At 37.5% G+C, this 12,672-nt stretch overlaps 1 protein-coding gene across 2 annotated transcripts in view; it reads left to right on the top strand.

Moving 5' to 3' along the window:
• Window positions 1-277: 277 nt before the first annotated feature.
• The window catches only part of CYSLTR1 (cysteinyl leukotriene receptor 1), a 50,701-nt gene continuing 38,306 nt past the window's right edge, over window positions 278-12,672 (top strand). For both annotated transcript variants that reach the window (XM_049107388.1, XM_049107389.1), the window contains exon 1: window positions 278-576. The gene's annotated coding sequence lies outside the window, so the exon portion shown is untranslated. The remainder of the gene's footprint in view (window positions 577-12,672) is intronic.

Raw genomic sequence — 12,672 nt, 5'->3', positions numbered from 1 at the left:
TTAGATTAGCATATACTGGTAAGATTGTCTTTCTCCACCTACAAATACTCTAACCATAAAAATTAGAGAGAACTAAGCTGAACAGAGTATACTCATTCCTGCTTCCTATCTCAGAGCAGCTACAAGATTTCCTGAGGATTATGTTGCTGGAGCTAAGCATAAAAGCTTATTTATATACACAACAACTTGCAAGTCTCCAGTTTCTATTCTTCCTCCTTCCCTCTACCCTCCCCTCCCCCACTTTGCACCAGAAAAGTCAAACAGGCGTGCTTTACAGTTTGAGGACTAATCTGAAAAGCGGAAGAAGAATCTGTACACTGGCTAGCATATGTGCCCTTGCCTCTTTCTTCTTGAAAATTGCAGCAACTCATCTTTTCAAAGAAGCTTGCCTAAAGAACAGGCACTCTGTAAATGGAGTGTGCTTTGAGGCCCTTCAGGGTATTCAGATTCATTGTACAGCTCACCAAGAAGTTTAGCTCTACAAGGGACGGGTAGATTGGATTTAATGAAGACTTGGAGCTTGCTTCTCAGAATAAATGCAAAAGGACCCCAAACTCTCAATCTTGAAGGTAGCAGGTAAGATTTGATGTTTCAATTGCTATGACTAAAACAGTATGTAGTAAAATTCTGCTATCGGCAGATTTTAGCAAATTCCCAGTTTAGGGATAACTAATCTGCCTTGCCTGCTTTCAATTAGGCTGCTACCGTGAATTCTCTCTCCTTTATTTATTGGCCAGATATTTGATAATCTAATCAGTCTGTCAACAATTATTGCTTAGTGCTTCTGCTAGGGGCTCGATGTGGCAAAATATAGAGGGGACACTACCCAAGCCTCCAGCACCTTCACAATTAAGTTAGAGATATAAGACATACTTTAGAATCCTATTTTAAGGGCTCAGTGAGATTTCTCTAATCTGTTGTGATGGTGTCCTTCATTGTGGAAAGAAAATAGTGACTGATAAAAGTTAAACAAATAGTGAAGAATGACCTGGTATATTTACAAAGTACTTTCACATTCATTATCCTACTTGAACCTCTCAACATCCTGCATTTTATACAGAGTAAGTATGACAATCCCTGTTTTGCAAATAAGGAAATAGAGGCATTAACAAATTTTCTAACAAACACCATACAACTAGAAATCGACAAGTTGTAACTAGCTACTGCAAATAGATAGCTCTCACAACTATAAATGAATATAAGGAAATTGCATGATCTATTTAATAACTTAGACATATCTGACATAGACCAGGTCTATGCAGAGCCAACACTTCATACATTTCGATCAAAATCTTTGGCCAGGAGCATAATTCTACTTAGCAGCAAAGCAGCTCTTTTCAAGGGTAAACAAATGGATTGGTGAGTACCATCCTTAGAGAAAAGGGGGAAAATCCTTAAATTTAGTAGTTCTGCCCTTCAGTGCTCTGATTGTTTTGAAGACTAGAAAGAGGCCATGACATCATGTATTTATGTACTGAGTATTCTAAAACAAAATGTAAGTAAACCAGGACTTGAGGCTGCATAGTTTTCAAATATATTAGCGAAATTTGCTTCTAGATAATTTTGTTTATAGTATCTATTGCAATCATTCAAAAATATTTTCTATTGTTTTACTCTTACTTGCCTAATTAGAACTAAAAGTGGTCTCTGTTTATATAGAAAATAAATGACCTCAGGTACTACATTTATGTCTTTAATATACACTTAATATAAACTGCTCCCCAGATCCCCATAATATTTAAATGACTGCACTAGTTAATTAATTCCTGCAAATAGCATAAATCACCCTGGGAGTCAGTGAACCCAAACAGAATAGGTTAAAGAAAGTTTTCAGGTTGAGTCCAGTACAAACCCAGCATTTTAGTGTCTTCCTAGCCCAGAATCATCAATTTCATTTTTTCTACTTTCTCTCTCTTACCTTAATCAAACTTTTGATGTGTTTAAGAAGTATTTGTCTGGCATAAAAGCAAGATTCTACCATGGTACATAAAATTATAAATTTGCCTGTGCAGTATCACTGGCTAATAAGGTATTAAAAGGAGGGCACTGATCCTTAAAAAACATATCTAATCTTGTGGATTTGATGCCATGAAAGCTAATTATCATAATCCCTTAAATAATTTAGCTCTGCATAGACCTCTACTTTGATCCATTTTGTTATTTCTTATGTTCTTATTAAAAATCTCAAATCTGAAAAAAAATCTCAAATCTGTTGTAATCCAGTTAAGCAAGTGTCAGTTAAGCTCAACACATTATGTGGCACAAAAGTAAAATGTAGTTCCTGCCGTTGGGGAATTTACAATATTGGTGGGCATACAAGACCCACAGAACATAAAAATATGAGACAGTAAACCAGTGTTATATTTGTAATGGTTAATGAGTTTAGAGAAGAAAGAGAGAAGTGGGCTGGGTTAAGTGGAGAAGGTTTCATAGAGGAGGAAAAAATGAGATAGGCCTAAAATAATATCTAGGATATGGAGAAGTTGGTGAGTGATTAGATATAGGCAGCATAGGAAAGTCAGATCTGTCCCTGAAATTTTGAACCTGTGGTATCTGGGCAGTGTTGCTACTACTATTCATAGAATTAGGTAATTTGGGAATGGAAGTGTGGAGTGTAGGACATGATGAGTTCTGTTTTTGACCTATTGAGTTTAAGGAGATGGCAAAAATTCCAAGAAATAATGTCTTATGGATGATTGGAAACAATGGCCCTGAATATGAAAGATGGGTAAATGGTAGAGGCCAAAGTTAAATCTGAGGAGTGTAACAGCCAATGCCATAAGATTGGCTCATTCTAGAGAAAACAAATCTAACAGATGACCAAGGGCTGAAACCTATACAGTTCATACACTTTTGGTTAAGAGAAAGAAGTCCTGAGAATTAAGAGCCACAGAAATAAAATTCTTCTCTGCAAAATATACCAAGAGTTTTGGAAGAAAGTATTAGGTTATTTGTTCTTTTAAACTTCATCTCCCCAATAGTAACTAGCATAGTGCCTTAGACATACCATGAGCACCGAATAACTATTAAGTTTTTCTAATATAAATAAGCAAGGAGATATTTTGCTTCAAGTATCTTTCAAATTGGACTCTGTCATAAACTCTGCATCTTTAAACTACCTTCCTGCATAGATTTCAATGGGAAGGAAACTGGGCCTGGATAACTGGGACTTCCTCCTAGATTTGCCTTTTAATCAGCTATATGTTCTCTAGCAAGTTATTTCTTGATTTCCTCATATATCCAATGCAATAATGAGCTTATAGAGATATTTTTCAGATCTGCTAAAATGATAAATATGAAAGCAACTTGAAAATAAAAACCACCATCCAAAAAGATTTTGTTTAAATTCCACTCTAGGAGAATAAGACACATAACAAGACTGATTGCATGTAGAGGGAGTAGACCCTGTTACTTTCTGCTCCCAATATTGCACCTTTAAACAGGGACCTCACTCAAAGTAAGCATCAGCAATCTTATCCTACTTTTAAGATGTAAGTAGGAGCCAACCTTCTGATTACCACTAATTCTACCATACCTGTGCAAGCCTCAATGTGAATGCCAATTTGTTCATTTGCATTGAGGAAATACAACTGCTAAGAAGTCTGATGTACTCATAGCAGGTGGTAGTACATCCTCATCCTTACAGAAAAGGCAACAAAGTAAGCCATTAACCTGATTCAATAAATCCAGACATCTTTGTTCTGTTAATTCATGTTACAGTACTGGTGCCGATTATAATTACTTTTGCTTTCAACTGGTAATTCTTCATATTTGGTAGAAAAGACCACTGTATAAACACTACAGAATTCATCTACCCTGCTTCCTCATTTCATCCCATTCCACCCTATTCCATAATAATTCCTCTTTTTGGGGGCCACCAGTTTTTCTTCTGTATTTAGGAGAGAAAAATAGAGAGAAAAATCTTTAAATGTTTGAGAAAAGTTAGTAAGAGAGGGGTCCTGGCAGAAATAAGGGGAAAGAGACAAAACAGAAGAGTAAACATAGACCCTTGAACACTTAGAGTTGATTTTCCTTTTGATGAATAAAATATCATTACCATATTTACAGTGTTTGTGTAATCAATACATCCCAGACATTTGAGCTTCTACTTAAATGTAGCTAATGGAAAAGGAAAAGGAGCTGAAGTCTAGACTCAGAATCCCCTGGAACATTCAGGCTTTCTTTTATTTTTTATCAATCCCTCTTTAAAAAGGAAAGAAAAAATCCAATTTGGAATCACATTTTGAGAAATCTAACATGTAAGACTTACTGAGATTTCTCCTCTATCTCAGATTAACTTTGTTTTTACATACGGTTGTCCTTGTGTTGTCATGGATTTAGCATTAAGTGGAATTAAGCTAACAATGACAACACTAAAACATCTCTGACACATCTTATATACTTATTGTAAAGTCCCTAGGAAGTTCAGGCCTCAGAAAATATAAAAAGCTTCTTTTCATTCCAAATTAGTTACCTATTATGTTTAATCTGAATTTGAATTCTTACTTAAGACAAAGGCCTTCAATACAAGGCAGTCCCCTAGAGAACAATTATCCTGCTTCTAAGATCCAGGCATCTAAATTCCAAGAAGTTAGATACAGGCCTCAGAATCAACTGTGAGCAATGGCCTCAGAACTTAGGTGGATTCCAAGTTGCTGGTAATTTGGTAGAGAACAAGTATCCCTCTCAGAAAGTAGACCCTCTAGTTAATGCTTTACAAAAAGTTCAAAAGCATATAAGCTGTCTGTAACATATTTCTATCACTCAGACTAAGGGTAGAACTATCTTCTACCACAAACACTCATGCACTCCTTAATACCTCTATTGCTATTTTGTGACTGTGCAGTCCCACAAACACTCATGCACTCCTTAATACCTCTATTGCTATTTTGCGACTTGCATTTCCCTTCAAGTCTGTTTTCATGCATCACTTTATTCTGATTATACAGGATAAAACATTTGTGTCATAGTATTATGTAAAGGGACACACTGTGTCATTAGCTCTGAATGCCACAGTCCAGGTTCTTTTCAGGCTCAACTCTTTCTTTGGTTTGGAATCCAGCTGTCTGACAAGAGTGTCCCAATTTGATTGATATAATGTTCGCCCCTTATCAATAAATAAGCTATCTGAGAAAAAACATCTTTGAGTTGTCAACAATGCAGTATTGACTCCCCTGTACTTTCTAATACCAGTGCAAATGCTGTTAAGCATTTTCATGGAAATGCCAAGTTTAAAAGCTAATTATTGGATAATAAGGCTACTGTGATGACAGGTTGGTCTTTCTACTCCCTTCTCCAAAATTATTTATTGCCATGGAATAAAGCCACTGAAATTATTACTGCAAGCTTGGTTGTTTATAGATTAAAACCTGATAGAGGACATGTAGCTTTGCTCCAATTATGGCCATTCACTCAATAAACATTTATTGCACATTTTCTATGTCCAAAAGTTTGTGATAAGCGAGCTTATTGGTTCACAGAGCTTAGGAATTCACAATCTACCTAGGGAAAGAAGATTCTTACACATTACAAGCTACAAGATAGTAGAATACTGACTGACATATAATTGGTACCGGTGATAAACATAATTCAAGTTGAAAGAAGAGAGATAGGAGTATAGAATGGGGTGGTCACCAATGTTTATAGCAGCAATGTCCACAATAGCCAAACTGTGGAAGGACCCTTGGTGTCCATCGAAAGATGAATGGATAAAGAAGATGTGGTATATGTACACAATGGAATATTACTCAGCCATTAGAAACGACAAATACCCACCATTTGCTTTGACATGGATGGAACTGGAGGGTATTATGGTGAATGAAATAAGTCAACCAGAGAAGGACAAACATTATATGGTCTCATGCACTTGGGGAATATAAAAATTAATGAAAGGAAATAAAGGGAAAGGAGAGAAAATGAGTGAAAATATCAGTGAGGGTGACAAAACATGAGAGACATCTAACTCTGGAAATAAACAAGGGGTAGTGGAAAGGGACGTGGGTAAGGGGTTGGGGTGACTGGGTGATGGGCACTGAGGGGGGCACTTGGCGGGATGAGCACTGGGTGTTATACTATATGTTGGCAAATTGAACTCCAATAAAAAAATTAAAAATAAACAAATAAAAGAATGGGGTGGTCAAAGTAAGTGTCAGGAAGCGGAACCTGAGCTGAGCTTAGTATTAGTAGGAAACAGATTCATAAAAATTTACAATTGTATACTGCTTTATATTTTACAAAACAGTTATATTTGCTCATTCTCCTATTTATTATTCATCCATTCAACAAACACTTGTTGTATCAAAACATTAATAAAACATTGTCCCAGCTTATTAACTTGATTGGGGGGAAATCCCTTCGCAACGTGTGTGTGTGTGTGTACTTTGATATCAAGTTGTACACTTTAAATATCTTGCAATTTTATTTGTCAATTACACCTCAATAAAGCTGGGGAAAAATTATCTCTCACCTCCCTGAGCTTACCTTTACAGGATAAGCATCACAAATAACTTTCTCCATTTGACAATAAGGTACATGGAGGATAGCAAAAAGGGCACTGGGGAGTTGGCCAAATAAAAGTAGGGCCCCTTTGAGCTGTAATTTCATGAAAAACAAGTTTCCTGCATCTTGCCACTGCTCAGCAGAAGTATCTGCTTTAGAAGACTGAGCCCCAAGTCACAACCTCCCCCACTTCCTCTTCTGCTTTAGCCCTGCCCTCATCTCCCCATCCCTGTTGGCAATCATCCAACAGATACAGACCATCCGGTGCATGCTAGCATTTACTAGAAAGGTAAAGGAAGTCTTGGGGGAGGCATCAAATTTAGTACAATCATAAAATTCCATCCAAGTACTGATTTAATCTTTCAGTTGCTCCTGTTGAGTCAATTAAAAAACACTCATCATCAGTTTCACCCAAACCTTATAGTCAGACACATCCTTGGGTCTTTGGATTCTCATCAATCTCTGACCTACACCACTTTGAAACCAATACCACACAGTTATTCCTCCAAAGTTGCTTCAGCCCCAACAAACTACTTTTGCTTTTTTTGTTTTAAGCCCTTTGCCTTCTTTAGTTTCTTAAATGTGTGGATTCATCTGCTTCACTCCCCTTACTTTCTTTTCCAGTGATTTGTAGTGTTCATCCAGAGGTCACGGTCCTCTATACTACACCTGATTTTTCAGATTTCTTTTTAATAGACTTTACCCTGCTAGTGAAGTCTATATTTCACTCCCACTTTATGCCATTTTCTAGATGCCTGCACAATAGCACCAATGCTTCCACATCAAAAGCTTGTTTCTACCTCCACCTCCCTAGACCCACACCTTGGGAAATCAAATACTGTATTTCTCAAAAGCACCTACTACCACAATTATTCTTTCAAAGTTGCTCAATTATGAGAGGAAGAAAGCAGAACTGAATAAACTGACTCACTGTCATTAATAGGGCCACTGTCTAAATGGGTATGTCAGACATGCAATCAAAAAGAGTGATTACAGCCCTGTAATAAATAATAGAACCATGAACAAGGGAACATTTGTAAAGAATAACAACTTCAACTTGAATCTTGGAGTATATGTAGAAATTTGCCAAGTTCACCCCTTTGACCATGTAAGGGTGAAAGAGGATACATAGTTTGAGTATCCTCAAGTAGACAAGGCATGATAAGGAACCTGATCTAAGTTGGTGGGAGAAGGCCAGGAGATACTGTAAAATAATAATCAATAGAACATTGAGTTCACACATGAGGAATGAGGTCAAAGAAGATCAAATATGTCTACCCTGATCATATTTGCTGAAGTAACTGGAAGACGTTTAATGTTAATGAAAAATAAATAAAAGTCAGTTGGAACAGTTTATTTGGGAGGGAAGATAATATATATGTCTTTAAGCATGTTAAAATTGAGAAAAAAGCCTAAGATCCAAGAAGAGCAATCTTATAGGCAGTTGAAAATGAGACTAAAGTTCAGGTGAGTAGTTTGTGGGTGAGACAGACATTTGAGTCATCCACATGAAAGTGGTCTTTTTAAACCATGGGAGTTGATAGTTATTCAAGGGAAAGAGAGAAGCAAAGAGCTAAACATCAAACATTTGCATATCAGAGACCTTGGATACACTAACAACCTCAATTGTCTATCTGAAAAACCTATCACTGATGAAGGGAGACCAAAAAGAAAAGTAGCAGTGTGGTAGCAGAACTGGACTGAAGTTTGTAATGCCTGGGTTTTAGTTCCAGCCCTGCCATTAACCATATGCTCTTGAGCAAGTCATCACCACTCCACTCACATTCCCAGGTTTCATTTTTTCACATGTAGAAGTCCATTGGAACAGGATTTTAAAGATCACTTCTGCCTCGTACTACACTTCTTGGAATAACAAAAAGGCACATTCTGCTGACATGGCTGAATAATATAATTTTTTTAAAGAATGGCATAGAATCTCTCCAGACATTAATTATGTTCCTGCCATGTATGCAAAGTACTATGCTAACCACTCTAGAAGAAAACTGGGGAAGTATAAAATAGGAAGTAAAATGGGAAAAATAAAACATAAAGATATGGCCCCTGTTTTCAAGGAACTTGCAATCTAGGTGAACTTACTGGTTTCACTTTCAGTTGATTTACAGTAAGTCATAATTCTGCTGCCAGACTTGTGTATCACTTTAGTTGGAGGAGAAACAATCAGTTTAAATTTAGCTCTCATACAAAGTTGTCCTTATTAATTTTTTTGCTTTGGTAAAATATTCTGAGAAAAATTCCTGTTCCTGTTTCAAAAGTTACACCAAAGGAAAAATAAGAAGTAATATAATAAAAGAACTATACACTAAGGTGATTCAATAAAACAATTTTGAAATGAGTTTGTCTGATTCAACACATTCATTGAGCAAAAAGTGTAATGTTCCTTGCTAAGTTTTATAGAAACTATTCATATTAATTGGATCTGGTCTTTGTCCTCAAAAAAGTCTATAATTCAGTAGTAGAGATTATCACTCTACTAAGTATAGAGTATAAGTATATATAAGTATATATAAGTATATATATAAGAGTAGAGTATATTTACTTTGTAAATATACAAAGTACTATAAGAAAAAATAAAAAGGAGCAGAAATACAAAACTGAATACTCTAGTTGAACCATTGGCCACTGTGCTCAACTGCTCTCCAAGGTTCTAACATCCTGAGAATACCCTGTACTTACCCCTCTTACTTCTTCCTTCCACATCTAACCTTTCTACTAACCCTCTCTTCACTATGCCCTTGAGAGCCTCCTTTCCTTATCCCAAATCTCTTCAAATAATTCTCCCACCACCTCATTGCCTTATGTGAAACCTGATCCTCCCCATCAAAAGTAAACTGCTTATTTTTCTACATCCCATCTACTGTGAGACCTCAAGAGACTGTTGGATGTCTTCTGGCTTTCTAGTGCCAAGTTTAACCATTACTCTTCTACCATAAGGCAAATGCCATTCACCTATGCCACCCTTTAATCTTCCTTATTAATATCACCATCTATTGACCTCCTAGTTATTTTTTCTTAATTCACTGAATAATTTAGCATTTGGCTTATAGTCTCCCTCTCTACCCTAAACCCTGCTATCACCTTTGTATCTTCACCTTTCATATAAACAACCAACCTAGTAAACTGACTTCAAATTTCTTGACCTCCTTATCTAGAACATCCATTCGCATTCCACCTTACCTACTCATTCTATGGCCACACTCAGAGCCTCATTTATTATCACACGACTGAAATCTTAAACTCCAGTGTACCACACTCTGTGATCATGTCTGGTTCCACATCCTCATGAAAGCCTAAAAACTAGGACACAGCTAAGTTACTTTTTGTCCTGTCATTTCATATGGTAAAGAGTGCCCAGATATCACCGGTAGAATTCTTCAAACAATTGAATACACCTTAGAGAAGCAAAATTGATATTATGCTAACAGATTTACAGTAACAGAAGAGATTTTAAGAAGAAATTTAGTACAGAATAGTGGGAAGAAATTTATATTTGCTCCTCTAGGCAATCAGGAGACTCTGAGAATGGAGAATGCATGATCAAGATGGTGTTAGTGAGAGCCACTTCCTCACTGCTCATTTATGAACAAATTAAAGCTTGCTTTCCACACGTATACCTAGTCTGTTCTTTTTCTTTCTCTCTCTCTTCTTTCTTTCTTTTTTTTTAAATTTTTTTATGATAGTCACAGAGAGAGAGAGAGAGAGAGGCAGAGACACAGGCAGAGGGAGAAGCAGGCTCCATGCACCGGGAGCCTGACGTGGGATTCGATCCCGGGTCTCCGGGATTGCGCCCTGGGCCAAAGGCAGGCTCCAAACCGCTGCGCCACCCAGGGATCCCTCTTCTTTCTTTCGTTCATTCGTTCATCCTTCCTTCCTTCCTTTCTTTTATCCTTTCCTTCTTTCTTTTTAGTTCTAAATTCAATAAAACAGTAGATTTCTTGACTCACATGTAAGAAACTATCCAAACTTAGGAGCAGGAGCCAAGAGTAGGAGGACCCTAGGCTTGCCTCATCCCACAAACACAACTAAGTAAATATCAAATCATTCTGAATACCCATGAAATCAATCTGAGGACTGACAGAACAAACTGAAAAAATAGAGGGAAAGTAGAGGCCACACTGTGGAAGGTAGGAGGTACAGAGATGTGATTTGACAGAGAAATAGATCACAGGTGCTGTGAAAGGAAGAGAGCCCTGGTCACAGGGAGAGGGTAAATAGAAATAAAGAGAAAGAGAAAAAGAGAGAGTGAGGAGCATATAGGGGATCACACAAGGAAAACACTTCCAAAACCATTAACTGGGAAAACAAGAGGGGCTGATTTTCATGAGATTTACAACCAGTAAGGTTCAAAGACTGGAGTTTTACAGATACATGGCATGGCTTGTGTGGAACCTTGAGGGCGCTGCACTATTCCTGTGGAGTAGGAGGGCAGATAGCCCATAGCAGATGATGAAATCTGAGAATCCCCTGGAACACACTGGGAAAGACAGTTCCCCCTTCTTGCAGTGCATCTTCGAGAGATGGCATTGCCTCTCTGGAGACAAAAGAGCAAGCAGGAGGCATTACCCTCCTCTGCCCCTTAGCATAGGAGCAGAAACACCTACTGAGGGCAGTTAACCTGAACACTGGCTCTTTGCTTTGCTTTATTCCAAACTCCAGGCCTCTGCACTTTGGTATCACTGCCCTTCTGGGACAAACGTGCATCACACACAGCATGGCAACACCCTCCCCCAGAGGACCAGTATGGGTCCCCATGATACTTAGTCCCTAAAGCTTGCAGTTTTAAAACTCAGTTTGCCTGCCTAGGGTAGAACGCATATACAATGTGCTGCCAGGTAGGCAGACAACCCAGACAGAAGAGAGGGTGAAGCTGTCTGCTTCTGGAGTTTTGTTTCTTGGGAACTGATTACTGAATCAACTTCTTTGCTGATTTTCAGTCTCTAAGTTTTTCTAATTTTCGTGTTTCAGTTTTGGCATTTTTATGTTTCCAGGAATTTATATACTTCTTTCAGACTGACCCAATTGTTGGCATACACTTTTCATGATATTCTGATTACATTTCTGTGATGATGGTTGTTATTTCTCCTCTAATTCTGATACATATATTTGCATCCTTTCTCCTTTTTTTGATAAGTATGAGTAAAGGCTTATCAATTTTATTGATTATTTCAAAGAACCAGCTCCTGGTTTCATTGATCTGTTCTATCATTGCTTTAGTTTCCATATAATTTATTTCTGCTCTAGTCTTTATTATGTCCTTTCTTCCTTATGATTTTAAGCTTTGTGTGTTGTTCTTTTTCTAGAACCTTCAGGAATAAGGTTAGGTTACTTATGAGATATTATTCTACTTCTGTAGGTAGACCTATATTGTTACAAACTTTCCTCTGAGGACTGCTTTTGCTGCATTCTAAAGGTTTGTATTTTCATTTTCATATGTTTACATGACCTTTTAATTTCCTCTTTGATTTCCTTGCTGATCCATTCATTATTTAGTGGCATATTGTTTCTTTCTATATTTCTATTTTTTTTGTATTTTTTTTGAAGTTCAATTGGCCAACATATAGCACCACAATGAGTGCTCATCCCGACAAGAGACACCATCACTTCCCGTGACCCAGTCACCCCATTCCCCCGCCCACCTCCCTTACCACAACCCCTAGTTCGTTTCCCAGAGTTAGGAATCTTTATGTTCTGTCTCCCTTTCTGATATTTCCCACACATTTCTTCCCGTTCCCTTATATTCCCTTTCACTATTATTTATATTCCCCAAATGAATGAGAACATATAATGTTTGTCCTTCTCCGATTGACTTACTTCACTCAGCATAATACCCTCCACTTCCATCCACTTTGAAGCAAATGGTGGGTATTTGTTGTTTCTAATGGCTGAGTAATATTCCATTGTATACATAAACCACATCTTCTTTATCCATTCATCTTTTGATGTACACTGAGGCTTGTTCCACAGTTTGGCTATTGTGGACATTGCTGCTAGAAACATTGGGGTGCAGCTGTCCCAGCGTTTCATTGCGTCTGTATCTTTGGGGTAAATGCCCAATAGTGCAATTGCTGGGTCGTAGGGCAGGTATATTTTTAACTCTTTGAGAAACCTCCACACAGTGTTCCAGAGTGGCTACACCAGTTCACATTCCCACCAACA

This window comes from Canis lupus, chromosome X (genome assembly GCF_003254725.2).
Source record: "Canis lupus dingo isolate Sandy chromosome X, ASM325472v2, whole genome shotgun sequence".
Classification (NCBI taxonomy): domain Eukaryota; kingdom Metazoa; phylum Chordata; class Mammalia; order Carnivora; family Canidae; genus Canis; species Canis lupus.
This window is presented reverse-complemented; position numbering and strand designations above follow the sequence as displayed.